This window comes from Humulus lupulus, chromosome 1, assembly GCF_963169125.1.
Source record: "Humulus lupulus chromosome 1, drHumLupu1.1, whole genome shotgun sequence".
Taxonomy (NCBI): Eukaryota; Viridiplantae; Streptophyta; class Magnoliopsida; order Rosales; family Cannabaceae; genus Humulus; species Humulus lupulus.
In genome coordinates this window covers 90,189,285-90,204,692 of record NC_084793.1, presented here as the reverse complement: position 1 = coordinate 90,204,692, position 15,408 = coordinate 90,189,285, and the positions used below count along the sequence as shown (strand labels likewise).

The 15,408-nt window shown below is 33.8% G+C and overlaps 1 long non-coding RNA gene across 1 annotated transcript; it reads left to right on the top strand.

Moving 5' to 3' along the window:
* The first annotated feature begins 12,182 nt into the window (after window positions 1-12,182).
* On the top strand, window positions 12,183-14,658 carry LOC133814334 (uncharacterized). The gene is made up of 3 exons (XR_009884783.1): window positions 12,183-12,403; window positions 12,485-12,595; window positions 14,522-14,658. It is a non-coding gene; the product is annotated as an uncharacterized LOC133814334 (long non-coding RNA).
* Window positions 14,659-15,408: the final 750 nt, after the last annotated feature.

Genomic DNA, 15,408 nt, shown 5'->3' with positions numbered 1-15,408 from the left:
TATTCATTTCCAATAATTAACCTTTAATTACTCAAAATTCACAACATAATTAAATATTTCATAAAATTAGCAAAGTCAATATCTAACATGCTTCTAATTCACTTATACAGATTATAAAACATAATTATTTATTTTAGAAACATCACCAATTATTTACACATAAAATCACACTTTTAAAATGCATAAATTACAAAATAATTATCCATAAATTATAACAATCATAGTCATGCTTCTAAATATTTTCTAAATAGTTTTAAATTACTTCTAAGTCATTTAAACAGTACCCAAATAGAGAGCATCAATTTATTGTATTTATTTGAATTTAAACACATTTATTTCTCAATTGTCAACAATTAAATTCTAAAAAATCCTTACTGTAATATCTAAGCTTCAAAATCAGTTCCAAATTACTTTACAGCCAATAATTAACTTCACAAAAATCCAAAAAGTGACTAAAACATGTTCTAAATAATTTTCATAATTAATATAGGCATTAAATCAAATAATTACAGATAAATACACAAACAATGAAAAGCTCAAATCAACTGCCCAGAACTATTTCCTAAGACATAATAATCCATCAAAAATGATTTCAAGAAAATTTTTAAAAAATCTCAAACTTCACTAAACGTCCCTAAAAATCATGTAGAATCTAAAATTAGAAAAACATTTGAGAAAAGACATTCGAAAATACCCAAATCGGGTTTTCCAGAGCGTCGTCAGAATCTTCTTCTTCTCCATCTCCGGCGAGAATGTTACTCATCTTTCCGCTTGTTTTTGACACTCCAAATCGTTTGGAAGTTGTTCCCAAAGATCCCAGCACTTCAAAAAACCCTTGATGCTCAAGAAAATCGTCCCACAATGATCGGATCGTGGTGGTCCTCCAAAATAAACCAGGAACCTCTCTTGTTTCCTTAGATCCAAAATGATTATTTTGTTCTAAACACTTCAAATAAACTAGGGACCTCTCATGTTCCCTTAGATCCAAAATCTTTAAAAAAAAACCTTTTTTCAAGAACAAAATTGGTGTTTTTCGAATCCGGCCCTCTCAACTCCTTTTGTCACATCCAATGTTGTTCTTATACCCAAAAGAATGATTCTAAAACACTCAAACCCGAAATCTCCATTTCTCTCTATAGTCTTTTCTTGAACAAACCCTAACCCGACCCTCGCGTTTTCTCTCTCATTTCCCATTATTTTTCTCACTTAGAAACAACCTAAATTCGAAATCTAAGAAGAGAAAAATAAAAAAGTTGATTGTGATATGTTATTTTGGAGGGAAAAAGATATGCTAAGTGGATATTCTTTTAAATTCAAACTGAATTTGAATGGATATTTTGGAATTTCATACTTAACATTCCCCTAATTGTCCTCAAGAAAATTTAAATTCTAGGGTCATCATGGACCTTTCATAATTCCACAAATATTATTTTTATTAAATTCTTTTTAATGATAATAATGTGACAAATCACATTAATAAAATATAATTAAAATTCATATCAAATTATTAATTTTTATTGTACTCGTAATAATAATAATAATCCCAAAAATACATAATTAAAATTAACCTAAAAATTAATTATTTACTAGGCAATATGCTTATACCGAGACTTTATTACCATGGCAATAAACTCATGCTCATGAATCAAAAAAATTAATTTTCATTAAAATTTCATACATATTTAAATTCATAAATATGCAAAATAAAAAAAACTACCATCCCTAGCAAGTGGATATTACAGACCTGGTTTCAGATCTTGTGGTCCTCGTTTGGTGACCGTCGGTTGCTGGCCTGAGGCTTGGTTGTGTTGGTTTTTGATCATGTGATTGACAGTGCAGCGGAAGCATGGGAAAATATTTCAATGCAATAATAACAATTATTAAAGCATGGGACCGAATCATTCTAGGGATCATAACTAGAATGGGACATTTCTCATGCGCATGAATCTGAATAAAATAGAAACTTACAAATACATTTTCTAGATGTAGAACACGTGTAGATCAAATAATGTATTAGCCTCCTAACCCACCATCTTCCATATTATGACTCGCACAAAAAGAATGAGACAAGTGGATGTCTATGATATTTGGTAGGATACACAAGAACACACTTTTGAATCTCAACACATGAGACAGTGTTCTTTTCACAATTCAGAGAGAACTAAAATTCTCTATTTTTCTCTCTTGACAAAATATAACGTGAAATGCATCTGATGTCTTTTTCTCTTGATGTTATGTTCTATTAATATAACAATCAATAAAATACACAGCCCTAATCACATTGGGCCTATGCGTGGGCCACGGTCCATTTGGATTGTGGTTGGCACCAACTACATGGCTTTGGGCTCTGTGGTATTTTATCTTTACAAAATGCTATTTGTTGGAGCTTTATCATATTATTTTATGTGGTATACAATTATACCACAAAATTAATTTTCAATAAAAAATTAATTTTACAAAAGTATCAATATAATATTATTTTCCATTATATATTATTTCATAAATAATATTTTAAATATTATTTGACAAGTAATAATAATTTGTGAGATTAAAATAATACTTTATTATTTTTAATTATTTCCTTTTATTACCAAAATCCTACCTCTGTGTTATCGAGCTATCACAGGGACAGTATGGACCCGTAGTTCTAAGCCTCAATAAGTTAATTAATTTCACTAACTCTTAGTTCTATTAAAAAAAATATTAACTATGAATTATTCAACTAGAAATTCATAATTGAACTCTCAAAATTACAGTTTTATATTATGATAAGCTAGAACTATAAGGCCGTCCATTGATTTAGTCATTGCATGAATTATGACCCTCTACTAGTTGTTCATAATTAAAGCTAGATCTTAATGAATGTTAACCTCTCTAATTATGTCTTTATCAATTAGTTCCATTGATCCTCTAATGATCAATATTCTATAAATTTAATTTTAGAATGAAATTTATGTTCTCTAACAGAAATTGAGCGCTCTATGTTCAAGCCCCGAATCAACACTAAAATGAACAACTATTCTTCTTTCATATAAGTAAGGAGCAGATTCCATATCTACGAAGTATGTTCCCAGCCGCTTGTAGTTCTATGACTGCAAGATATCAAGAATTCGATCTAGGAATATTGAACCTTAGCCGATAAGTCAAAAGTCATAAAAGCACAAATAGGAGTACATTACCCACTTCAAGATTGAGGTCCAGTCTCAAACAACCATCGATTGATGAATGTTGAACTTCTATATTTTAACGAAGATTAATAAAAGTTCTTCTTACATCTTGTCCCAGTCCAATACAATCTATATTGTTTACGGTGCCTCTATCCTTTTGTGTCGCTACACTTAACAGTCTGGATAAACTACTCTGTCTTAAACAGAAGATAGATCGTACTCATTATATTTATTAAATAAACCTCCTACTTTATTTAGCGATTACGGACAATTTTTATATTATTATCTTGAATTAAACATCTTGCATATATATCATTATACATATACTTAATTCAAGACCACATCAATAATATTGGATATTCGCGATGATTGACATATATAATTAAATACAAATATGAGTGAAAAATATTAACTTTATTTAATTAAAAGTAATCATTCATGCAGAAATACCTTTTAAGGGGAAAAATCCCAACAATCTCCCCACTTGCTCTAAAGTAGATGAGACATGTTGTGTAATCCTAAATCTATGAAATGACTATCAAAACTTGTAGCAGGCAAGGTCTTCATAAAGGGATCAACATCGTTGTTTTTTGATTCAATCTTCTGAACGATTACATCCCCTCTTTGTACTTTCTCTCTTATGACGTGGTACTTACACTCTATATGCTTGGCTCTCTTATGGCTTCTCTGTTGTCTTGAGTTGGCAACCGCTCCGTTCTTGTCACAGTATAGTACAATTGGTTTATCCATGTCTGGAAAAATTTCCAGATCACCCAAAAACTTCCTAATCCATACAACCTCCTTAGATGCTTTGCTTGCAGCAACATATTCTGCTTCCATGGTGGAGTCAACAATGAAAGTGTAACGCCTGGATAACCAAGACTGAAATAGTGTGTATTTTAAATAGTGCCTAACTCGCTAAATGAGTCATTATGCAACAAACGTGCATCTAAGTGTTATTAATGGCCATGGTTAAAAATTTCGGTCAAAAGGAATGAATATTTTATTAAAAATGATAAGTTGTACATGGGATCCCATAATAGTGCTTACAAAGTTGTTTACAATCCAAAATGGTCATTACAATTGAAAACTTACAATCCGCCGACCTAAGCGGAAAAAATAGGGTTAAACCCTAGTTCCCTTGAAACACCTTGGCCATGGTGGTCAAGCAGCTGCATATGTACATGTCACCACCTAATCTCTCCACTCAAGGTTGGGTAAGCTTTTCTTTCCCTTTACCTGCACCATATAGCACCTGTGAGCCAAGACTTAGCAACAAAACTTATTGCTGCATGTATACAAGTATTAATAAATGATCATGGGGTCATGTGCCCTGAATAGATGACTGTTAAGTCATCCTGGGGTCCTGCGCCCTGAATAGATGACTATTAAGTCATCCTAGGGTCCTGCGCCCTGAATAGATAACTATTAAGTCATCCTGGGTCTTGTGCCCTAAATAGATTACTGTTAAGTCATCCAAGGGTCTTGTGCCCTAAGCCATGTGACTATCAAATCACCCTGGGCCTTTTAGCCCTGGCTCTGAGTAGCTAGCCATAAACTAGCCAAGCGCTTTAGTTTTCTTCAACCATTGGGTCGGACGAGCATATAATGCTATGTTGATTAGATCTATTCCTAGCGACCAGCGCTTGTTGTGCTATTTCTGCTCTTGACTCATAATTCAATGCCATAAGACCAACACTCAACACTATTTCCATTCCTAACTGATAAGTCAGAGCTTCACGACCAGCGCTCAGCATTATTGTCGTTTCTGACTGATAAGGCAGTGCGTTTCTCAAGTAAATAATGCAACCAAGCATTCATGGTGCAACAAATATCCATATATAGAGCACTCAACATGCTTCACCAATAATCATGTATGTCACATAATGAGTGCAGTTTTCTTACCTCTGGCTCGAGTATAAAATAAGTTATGAATGTCCCTTGAGAACAATCCTGGCCTTGGGCCCTTAGCGGTAACCTAATCATAACCAAACATGAAATCCCATCAATAAAATGAGTAATAAAAGGTTCCCAGACCAAGTCCTAGCCCTCAGGACCTCGAATTCTACCAAATTGAGTAGTAGATTCGATCTTGAGCCTTAAGGTTTGAAAATCCACTCTAAAAACCAACATTGGCTCAACCAGAACAGGCGAGCCGCGACCTACCCCTAAGGGTCACGGTGCGCCTCCCAAATAGACAACCCCCATGTGACAGGGGCGGGCCATGACTTGCCATTGAGGGTTGCGACGCGCCATGCAGACAAAGCCTCATCAAGGCTGTGGGGTTCGCTCAGGTCGCGACTTCCAAGAACTCTGCCGCAACTTGACGCCGTAGACCTAGCTCCTCTGTATTGTCTTCAATTCAAACTCAGCCAAAAATACTTCCAATCAATCCCAAAATCAAAACCATAACTCAACACATCATAACCACCAGTCCAACAATAAAACCCAAGCTTAGAAACCCTCAAAACACTACCAAATACTCAATTCACTATCTAAAACTCTCAAGCTTATATATAGCATAAAAACAAAATAAAACTACAAAGTTCAAGCTTAGAATCATCACCTCAATCCCTGAATTATCCCTAAGCTTAACCCAATCAAGAATCTAGCTCAAATTAGCTTCAAATCTCCAAAACTCCAAGCTTCAAAAATCAAACCGAGTGAGAGAGAGGAAGTGATCGAGAGAGAAGAGAGAGAAAGCTCTGTTTTTGTTTCCTTAGTTCCTTCTACAACTTACCTTAACTAAGTCTATCTAAAGCCTAAAATGACTAAAATGCCCCTAGGCCAACCTAAACCCTCAAAGCCACCCAAGGGAAAATTTGTCATTACCACCTAAATCGTTAATTATAATTAACGTCTCACAATTCCCGTTACTCCCAATATCCTCAAATAATTACCAAATCGTTTCCTATTACCCACTCAATCCCGGTAATGTACTAAGTACCAAATTACCCCTTGGCTCACCCCAAGCCTGGTAATTAACCTCGTTATGACTAAACCGCTAACTTGCTTCCTAGGATCGTCTCATGCCGAATAGCTCAAATATATCCACATAATAATGTGGTCTCACCCATATATCACATACTTGCACATAATATACTACCATATAATAATACAATGCTTATATTCATGCATATCATCACATAATAATGCATTAAATCAATTATTGCCCTCCTGGCCTCCTAATCTAGAAACTAAGCCATATTAAGGAATTTAGGACGTTACAACTACTCCCTCCATAAATAAATTTCATCCTCGAAATTTTACCTGAACAACTCGGGATACTGACTCTGCATATCTGACTCCAACTCTCAGGTCGCTTCCTCGACCTTGTTGTTCCTCCATAAGACCTTGACCAAAGGTATAGTTTTATTTCTCAGGACCTTGTCCTTTCTTTCTAGTATCTGGATTGGTCGTTGCTCATATGAGAGATCTGCCTCAAGCTCCAGATCCTCGTTACTCAACACATGAGTCACATCTGACACATACTTTCGAAGAGCTAAAATGTGAAATACATTAAGCACGGCCGACAATGCCGGAGGTAAGGCCAACCTATAGGCCGCTTGACCAATCCTCTCCAGGATCTCAAATGGACCTACGAATCTAGGGCTCAGCTTGCCCTTCTTCCCAAATCTTCTCACCCCTTTCCATTGCAAGACTCTAAGGAAGATATAATCTCTCACTTAGAACTCCAGGTTCCTATGTTTGGGATCAGCATAACTTTTCTGTCTGCTTTGAGAAGTGAGCATCTAAGTTCTAATCTTCTCAATGGCCTTATAGGTCATCTGAACTGCCTCAGGACCAAAGTATCTCCTTTCTCCTGTCTTGTGATGACCCGACTATTTCTAAGACCTCAGACCATTAAAAACTACTATGACATAGCTACTAATTTGAATACATACATAAGAAATAACATAACTTTATTCAAAACCCAAAATATTGTATCAATACAAAATAAGGTAAAAATATAAAATAAAATGTGATATGGTATGGGATCCCATTATTTATAGAAAATAAAACATAAACTTTAATTGTTTAAATACTAAATGCGGAAATACATCAAAACATAATTTAAAAGACTTTAAACAACGTCATCCTCGATCTTCACACAGCCCATTCAATCCATTCATCCTCAACACACATGTCAAGCTGCCATGAATCTTTCCCGCCTTCCATGTTCATTTCCTGCATCATGCTAAAAATAAAGGAATGAGCCTAATGCCCACAAGGAAAATCTACTAACAACATACATCATAAACATAAGACTATAACATAAACATATACTATAAGACATATGACTATAAAAATGTATATTATATAGGACTAAAATATTAATGGCCATTAACCCATTAACATGGCATGTGAAAAAACCATCTAGGTCCTTTGTCTACTAATCGAGGTAGGTTAGATCACAAGGTAGTATATGATAACCCATCTAGGTCCTCTGTCTACTAATCGAGGTATGGTAAATCATAACTCTAAACCATGAAAATGATAAAAAAAATTATTGGGGCCTGCTATCTAAGCAAGTCATATGCCCAAGCAACTACAAAGCATATTCTTGGGGCTTGCTATCTAAGCAAGTTATATGCCCAAGGACTACAACATATTTATACATATACATATTATAGCATAAAACATATCATAACATAAACATATAAACATAAATAATCTAACGTATTTTCCTTATCAAAAACCGGGATATGGAGACAAGAACAGGATTTGGAACACTCCTAAAACCAACAATAAGAATGGTGAGTTTCTAAAGAAAAGAGATGAAAAGAGAACTAAACCATCCAAGTAGAAACTTACCGAAAAGAACCTTAAGTTTCAAGAAACTTAAACACCTAATCAAGAATCATAAACAAGAGTTAGGATTTGAAAGAAAATAAAAGAAAACTAAAGAACTATGAAAAATTGAACTTAAGGATAGGAATACCTTGGATGATCTTATTATGACTTGATCTATACCTCGATATCGAAATAACTCTAGATCTTACTTCCCAAGTGTTTAGAAAAGCTTAGATTGGAAAAGCTTTTATCCCAAAACCCAAGTGTTTCTCTCTATAGTAATCTTAGCAACTTGGAAGCTCTGAAGAATGCTTGAAGAATGAAGAAAATGGATGAGTATTAGGTCCTTTTTATAGAGTTCAAGGAGTGAAACTAACCCCTTTTAATTTGAATAAATAAATGAATATAAAATGAAAAAGATTTTAATTTTCGTTCAACAGACACCCAGAACTCGGTCAAAATCGTTCAAAGGCAGGTCTAAGTTGTTAAAGTTATTTTTAAAATTAAAATCCCAAACTTTAAAAAATAATGCACCAGGGGCGATATATCGCCTACCCTGGGTGATATATCGCCTAGACCATTTTCCCGAGCCCCGTTCGATGATTCATCCAAAGTCGACGTGTTTTTTGTATCTCTTGTAGGTGATATATCGGCCCCTATAGCTGCGATATATCGGCATACGTTAATATATCAAACACGTATTTGCACTTTTTTAGCATATTTTGAATTGATTTAACAGCTTTGACTGAGTCAAAACGAAATCCTAACAACTGTTGGAAGGTTCTAGAGCTTCTAGATCTTTCTTTTAATTAATGTATTCATCAAAAATACTTAAATCCTTAATAAACATGATTATGACAAGTGTCATGCTTTTATTAATTCTATCTAAACCTTAGGTTATAATAAATCATATTTCTAGGACCAGCAATATTAATCAAACCTTATGTTATAATTAATATTTCTAAACTATAGGATAAACTTATAAAATCCATAACTTTTGCTATGAGTTTCCAACTAAGTCCCAGCTTGAACCAAAATCCACGAAAACTAACATACTACAAACTAATACTAACTACTACTACTATCTAGCTAAGTAAAAATTTTGGGACACTACATGTCTCATCCCAATGAATGAGAGACCTGCATTCCTACCATACAACATTTCATAAGGAGCCACCCTAATGGTTGACTGATAGTTGTTGTTGTAGGAAAACTCTATCAAAGGAAAATACTTACTCTAGGACCCACCGAATTCTAGCACACATGCTTGCAGCATGTCCTCTAATATCTAGATCATCCTCTCAAATTGTCCATCTGTCTGAGGATGATAAGCAGTACGGAACTTCAACTGTGGACCCATGGCCCTCTGCAAACTTCCCCAGGACTTAGAAGTGAATGTGGGATCCCGATCTGACACAATCAACCTCGGTGCCCCATGAAGGCGCACAATCTCTTTTACATAGAGATTTTCTTACTGGTCAACTGTATAAGCTGTCCTCACTGGTAAGAAGTGATTTGACTTATTGTATCGATCCACGATAACCCATACTGAATCATTTTGACCCACAGTCCTGGGTAACCCCACCACAAAATCCATCGTGATGTCCTCCCATTTCCACTATGGGATGTCCAGAGGCCATAATAGCCCTGCTAGTCTCTGATGTTCAGTCTTGACCTATTGACATGCCAAGCACTTAGCCACATACTCTGTCACATCCCTCTTCATCCTAGGCCACCTATATAATGATCTCACATCCTGATACATCTTCATAGTGCCTTGATGCAAAGAGTAAGGAGTAGTATGAGATTCACCCAGAATCTCCTGTCTCACATCAGTGTCTATCGGAACACATATCTGACCTTTGTATCTCAACAAGCCCATATCTAACACTGTATAATCCCTGGACACTCCAGCTAGGATGTCCTCTCTGATCTTGGTCAGTTGTGGATCACCCAACTAACCTTCCTTTATCCTTTCCAATAGTGTAGATTGTAACGTAATATTATTTTCTATTGATTTAATTATTTAAATCATTTATCAAATTAATTATTTATAATTTGAACCTTGATTTAAACTTATTTATTAATTTAGATATCAATTTATCTTAATTAATAAATCTGTCATAATTTTACTTTTCTTCTCTAAATTACATAACTCTGTGAAACTATCCAAAATTGACTTGGTCAACTTTGATAATTCTAATTGATAATTAAATCAATTAATTGAGACTATCTAGATGATTTTATCCAAGGTACAGTGGGGACCATGGGCCTATGAAATCAAGCGCCAATAAGTTATCATAAATTTAACAAATAAATTTACTAACTTATTAATTCCTCATGACTCCACTAAAGACTCGGAATTGCACTCTTGAATTCATAGAACACTCTATAACAAATATAGATACGTTATTAACTATCCATTGTTACAACCATAATTGTCACTCAATCATCTATAGACGGTCTACAATGAGATAGGACTAAAATATCGTGTTACCCGTCATTGTATTTTATCCATAAAACACTTAGTTTCTTGTAAATGATATTTCAGTAAACTAATATTAATTACTGAAATGAGATCTCTATCATTTAGCACCTTGAACAAAACTAAAAGGAAACCATCATTTTACTTCTTCATCAAAATCTATAGATGTTCATATCTATGATTAACACTCCCACTCAATTATACTACCGAGTTCCCAAGATGTAAGTATGGGCTAGTCTGTAGGGTAAGCTAGTAACAAACAAGTCAAAGAACTCACATAATACAATCAGTTAGAATACTAACCACTCAGAATTGAGATTGAATTGACCTATGGTCAACTATATGATATGACTAGAATAGATAATAACGGTATGTTGACTTATCCTATTTACTGTCAATATCGGTCATGTTGGATGTAACAAATACATCCGATCTTATCTACTTTGCTAATGTTCTGGAAAAAACATAACACTACAATGTGTAAGTAGTTCAAATTGTAGATTGGCAAGTCAGTGTAAATCCTGTGCACTGATTAATCTTAGGACTAACTTATTTTTGAACGTATAATCATATTTATATTCCACTGTGATTACGTCACTATAAATATGATTAGCTATATGCTCGGGATTTAATATAAGTTTATATTATGCAAATAATCATGAAAATAAAACACGAGAGCAAAGTGAATGACCAAGTCAAAATTTGATTTCTATTCTTTTATTGATAATAAAATGAGATTACAAAGAAATTGGGTTTTAATTAGGGCCTAAAACCCCAACAGGGGGTTAGAGCAATGTTCACCTCATCCTCGGTCATAAAGCGGTCCTCCGCCACTAAAGCAACCTCCCTCGCTAACAATGTCCTCACTTCCTCTAGGTGACGTCCACCTTCTCAAGCCATTGTTGTTAATTCGATGTCAAACACATAGAATCTGTGCTGGTGTAGTTCCCAAAGCTCCTCGGACATTTGAAACAAAACCATGCAGTCAACACTTTGACACAAGGAAAAATGGCCAAAACACAAGAGTACCCTAAGACAACTACTCGGGTATGGAAGGAAAATAGGGGAATTTTGTAAACAAGGATTGTCCCCATAGCCCCAAAATGGCCCCCGGAGACACTGCCGGAAGCTCACTAACCCTGCCAGAATTTGGGAATTTCCTAGAAACCGGTTTGGAGTAAAAAAACACAAAACGACCACTTACAGTTGGTTTCGACACCAACAAGGGTGTAGCGCACAAAAAAAAATTATTTATTTAAATTTTGTGCTTTATTTTTTTATTTAATTTAATTGTTAAGCGATGTGAATTATTTTATTTATTTGTTTAAATTAATTGTTAGAATTGTTTGGTATAATTTTTGTGATTTTAATTGTTAAATGTTTATTATTTTATTTGTTTTTAATTTTGTGAATAATTGAGTTTTGGTTGAATGCACCAAGGTGCATGGTAGGTAGTGATGCACCCTAGTGATTGAGTGTGTGCACGTGCATGGTGCACTTGAATAGAATTTTCTACACACATTTTGTTTCCTTGTATTTGATTTGTCATCTGTATTTAATTAAAAGAATTAAAAAGAAAATAAGAATATGGAAAGGGAAGGTGTGTGCGTGTGAGGCAAGTGGGAAAGGTTTTGTTTCCTATTTTGTTTGGCAATTTTATGATGTAAAAATGGATGATGGCTAGCTAATTGGTATTTTTCTTATTTTAGTTAATTAAAACTCCTTTATTTATGAAATTAGAATAAACAAATTTATGGAAATTGGGAAGAGGAAACTTACCCACTCCCATTAGGCTAGTTTTCTATAGGGTTAGATAAAAGGGAAAGAAAAAAAATAGAGAGCATTATGCTCTTGGTGTCGTCGGCCTAGTGAGAGAAAGAGAGAGAGAGTGGACGAGTTAGAGAGAGAAAGAGAAGAAGGAGGAGAAAAAGAAGAAGAAAAAGGGTTCAATCTTAGGGTATGTCTCTTTATGCTTATGGTTTATAATTTCTCTTCTTTTGATTCTAGTATTTTTTACTAGAGTTTGTTTGTGTTGTAGGTTTTCTTCTTCTCTTCATGTGGGTTTTCGAAAACCCTAGGCTTGAACAAGGGGTGATTATAGTTTGAGTATTGGTCACTTTGGGTGTTCTTGATTTTACAATCAAGAGAGGTAGTGAATCCTTAGCCCTTTTGTTTTTATGTTTTATTGGCTTATATGAATGGTGGTATGTTGATTTTGACTCTTTTGATGTTGGGTTGAAGGGTTGTGTTGATTGGATGCATGAAAGATTTGACCTAGGCGTGTGGCTATGATTTTATGTGATGTTGTGATTGATAGGGTTCATATGTTCATGATTATAAGTTTGGGGGGTAGATTGTTAATTGAGGGTTTCAGCCTTGGGGTTTGAGGTATGTTGTGTTGTTTGATTTTTGTGTCACATATACATGTTAGAAAACATGCTAGGAATTTCTTGGGTTTTGGAAAACAATAAGGGATGGGAGCATGATGTGGGCTTCGGCCCTAGGGTATCTTGTAGCATGTTTATGCATGTTTGATCTTGAGATGTGCCTATGATTTAAATTTCTATGTGATGTTAGGGATCTTTCTTGTAAGATTGTTATTTCAATTTGGTTAGATCCATGTTCTAGGATCCTATGTAAATATATATTGGCATGATAATTTATTTAGATTTCTTGTTTGAGTCCATGAAAGTTGATGAATATGTTTATGAGAATTTTGTGATATATTTTGTTGTGAATCTTAGGTGTGTTTCGGCCTAAGGGTGGTTATTCAAGCATGTTAGTTCATCTTTATGTGTTCATGCCATTGTAATCTTAGAAACACGATAGGTTGTTTGTGAGATTTTAAATAGGTCTATGATAATTTTGTTTTCTTTTGGATTACTTGAATGATAGAAACATGTTAGGGTTTGTGTTAAATTTTGTTGATTTAACATGTATGAATTTTGGTGAGGCATGATGAAAATGATGAATTTCATGACTTTATATACTTGCTGATTTTTGTGTATAAATTGTGTAAAATATGATGAAAATAATTATTTTGCATGCTTAAGTGATTTTGTAAGTGCTATGATGTTTATAAGAAATTAAAATGATATTTGTACTCAAATAAATACCTACAGTTTTTTTTTATATTTTTAGAGAAAATATGAGTTTTTAAAATCAAGATGGTGATTTTTTAGAGTATATATATTGTTGCTGGAATTTTTGGTAAAATGAGAAGTTGTCTTTTAAATGAAAGGAATTTTGTATGTATGTTGAAATAAATTAATATCCTAAACTATGTAAATATTAAAAATTGTATTTTTAAATGTAACCAAGAGTGTTCATTTTAATAGATATGATTTTCTTCATTTTAATTAAGAAAAATATTGAGATTATTTCACTTGTGATTTTTAAATAAATTAAATGGTGGCTGAAAGTTTAGTTTAATAATTTAAAAATAATTATTTGATCATCACTTATGAATTTATTCTACTTAAAATTAAGTCTTAAAATAATACAAGTAAAATATATTTTCCCACACCTAAAAATTATATATTTTTCTCACATCAAGTTCGTAATTTTATTAATTTAGAAAAAAATGTTATTTTCTAAGGAAACATGCTAATTATAAGTATTTTAAATCATTTCTAGCCTTTATTATTTCTATGTAATTTAAAAATAATAAATAGATTTATTATATCTTTAAATGGTTAAATAAATTATTTTTTATGAAATAAAAATAATGTTTAAAAAGGTTTAATCAACTTAGTGATTTTAAAAGAAATAAATAATGGTAAGAAAGTATGTACTAATCCTTAATTTCAAAACGATAGAAATAAGCGCGTAGAAATTATCATTTTTAAAGTCACTTTTTTAATAATGTTCCCACGTATGCATGTCGCATGCAAATGTACTTTTACGTTAAAAAATGTGTCTAATATTCAACCATATGATTTTTATTTAAAAACCATGCATGTAACATAGGTATAATTTGCATTATTCTTTTGGTGATTTTATGTATAATTATGCCTATTTGGAAAATTATGAGTAGTTTTCACCATGCACACATGGGGTTTATTGTTACACCCAGATTTCGAGACCTGAGATTGTGACCTCGAAAGCTGGACTCGTCAAGTGTGAGCTCGAGATATATAAAACACATGTTCATGGTCCAAATGTCAAAACCTCGGAGCAAGACGGAAACCTCAAAGACATGTAGCCTCGGGATTCTTTCTGAGCTCGAAAGAGCATAGCATCGGGATACATCCGTTATCAAGTGCCTTTGGATCGAGTAGCTTGAGCTTAAAGGGTGCAAGCTCGAAATGTGACAGCCTCGATGGAATTTATCTGCTCCGAGCTGTATCTTGGAGTAAGATGGTCAGTTCGTAACCTGTCTGTAAACCTTGACTGATGCGATGTTGATTGCTAATCCCAGAGATTTGATGAATCATCTGATGTAACACGCTTTGTACATTTAAAGATATTTATTGTTGTACCGTCCCGACATTAAAGGGATATTAACAAGTCTGTTATCCGTTTTCCTGGTCTTCAGGGGACGTTTCCTTGTATATAGGAGTTGCAGCATTTAATATCATTATTTCAATTAATAAGCAGGAGTATCTTCCCGAAATATGTGGGAATGAACTCTGAAAACTCTCTATAAATAGAGAGATCATGAACACTTATAAGGGGACAGATCTTTTGCTATCGAGAGAGAAAACTCCAAGTTCTAATAAAATAGACTCGTGGACTAGGCAGATTTAACTGCTGAACCACGTAAAACTCTTATTGTTCCACCATACTATTCATTTGCACCATAGTTCTTATTGTTTAATTACTCGACACTTTAAGTTGACGAAAAACGGCGTCAACATATATGAATTGGGCACAAGAAAGTATTATGTGATGCTAAAGAATGCTATTTAATTATGGTTATAGGCTCGTTGGGAAGTTTGTCAGTTTTTGCTTTGCTTGAAC